This window comes from Hordeum vulgare, chromosome 7H (genome assembly GCF_904849725.1).
Source record: "Hordeum vulgare subsp. vulgare chromosome 7H, MorexV3_pseudomolecules_assembly, whole genome shotgun sequence".
NCBI classification, from domain to species: Eukaryota; Viridiplantae; Streptophyta; class Magnoliopsida; order Poales; family Poaceae; genus Hordeum; species Hordeum vulgare.
The window spans coordinates 248,491,964-248,493,748 of NC_058524.1; positions in this window are offsets into that span (position 1 = coordinate 248,491,964).

Genomic DNA, 1,785 nt, shown 5'->3' on the forward strand with positions numbered 1-1,785 from the left:
CGAACCCAGTGCGTGATATAGGTTGATCACCTAGTTGTCATTTTAGAGAACCTATATGTTACTAGCCCTAACATGTTAAGATTAGCTAAAAATTGGTTGTTGCCTATTCACCCCCCCCTCTTGTCAACCATATCGATCCTTTCACCTGTATTTCTGTGTGTTTGATGGATTCTATTTGTTCTAAAAATATGCTTTGAGTGTCAATAATCATGGAAGACTATATGATAATTGATTATGTGGAATTTGCTAAATCAAAGCTCTTATAGACCCTTCTTGAAAATAAGATGAATTGCAATTGTTTGGTGACTGAAAGCATAGTTTGTTAGTTTTCAAGAAACTTTATGATCTACACTTTAATGTGCGAATACCTTGTTACTTCATCATGAGAAGTTTTATGAGATGAGATACTGTTTATGATATATAATGATGCTATAAAAAGTGTTTGGAACCATCATTGATCAAATTTATGCACTATGCTAGCATTCACACGTCATAAATTATTTCTTTTATCACTTACCTACTCGAGGACGAGAATGAACTAAGCTTGGGGATGCTGATACGTCTCCAACGTATCTATAATTTATGAAGTATTCATGCCATGTTTACAATAATTCTATATGATTTTGGTATCATTTTATTAGAACTAACCCGGCCTGACGTTGTTTTCAGTAGAGCTACCATGGTGTTGTTTTTGTGCATAAATAAAAGTTCTCAGAATGGGCTGAAAATTTACAGAGAATATTTTTGGAAAATATAAAAAATATTGGAGGAAAAATATACCGGGGAGGAGTCTCGAGGCAGCCACAAGCCACAAGGGTGCAACCCCCGTAGGGCGCGCCCCCTTGCTTGTGGGCCCATGGAGCACTCCCCTAGCGTGATTCCAACACCAAATATTCTTATAAATACAGAAACCCCCAAAAAAACTTAGATCGGGATTTCCGCCACTCCAAGCGTCCAGAGCCATGAAAAACCAATATTGGCCCTCTGTGGCACCCTACCGGAGGGAGTCACCATCACGCGAGACCATGGAGGAGGAAGACAAAGGGGCCATCGTCACTATGGAGCCCAAGGACCAGACGGATAACCTCTCCCCACCTTGGGAGGAGGCCATGGAGGAGGAGGCACAAGAGGAGACCCTCTCCCCCTCTCTCCCGGTGGTGCCGGAGTGCCACCGGGGGAACCATCGCCGTGGTGATCGTCTTCATCAACATCACCTTTGATATGTCTCCGTTGTATCTATAATTTTTGATTGTTTCATGCCAATATTATACAACTTTCACATACTTTTGGAAACTTTGTATATGATTTATGCGACTAACCTATTGATCTAGTGCAGAGTGTCAGTTCCTATTTTTTTGCATGTTTTTGTATCACATAAAATCCATATCAAACGAAGTCCAAAGGTGATAAAAATTTACGAAGAATTATTTTGTAATTTATGTGATTTTTGGGAGGCGGAATCAACGCAAACGTGGGCCCATAGAGACTACAACCCACCAGGGCGCACTACAGGCCCCAGGCGCACCCTCGTGTGTTGTGCCCTCCTCGAACGTCGGTCGGAGCCCTTCTTCTGGTGCAAGAAATATAATTTATGGAGAAAAATCATGTAAAACTTTTAGCGCAGTCAGAGTTATGGATCTCCGGGAATTTAAGAAACCGTAAAGGGCGAGATCTGGGAAGCGCGAAACAGAAGAGAACAGAGAGGGAGATCCAATCTCGGAGGGGCTCCCGCCCCTCCGTCGCCATGGAGGCCATGGACAAGACGGGGAACTCTCCTCCCATCTA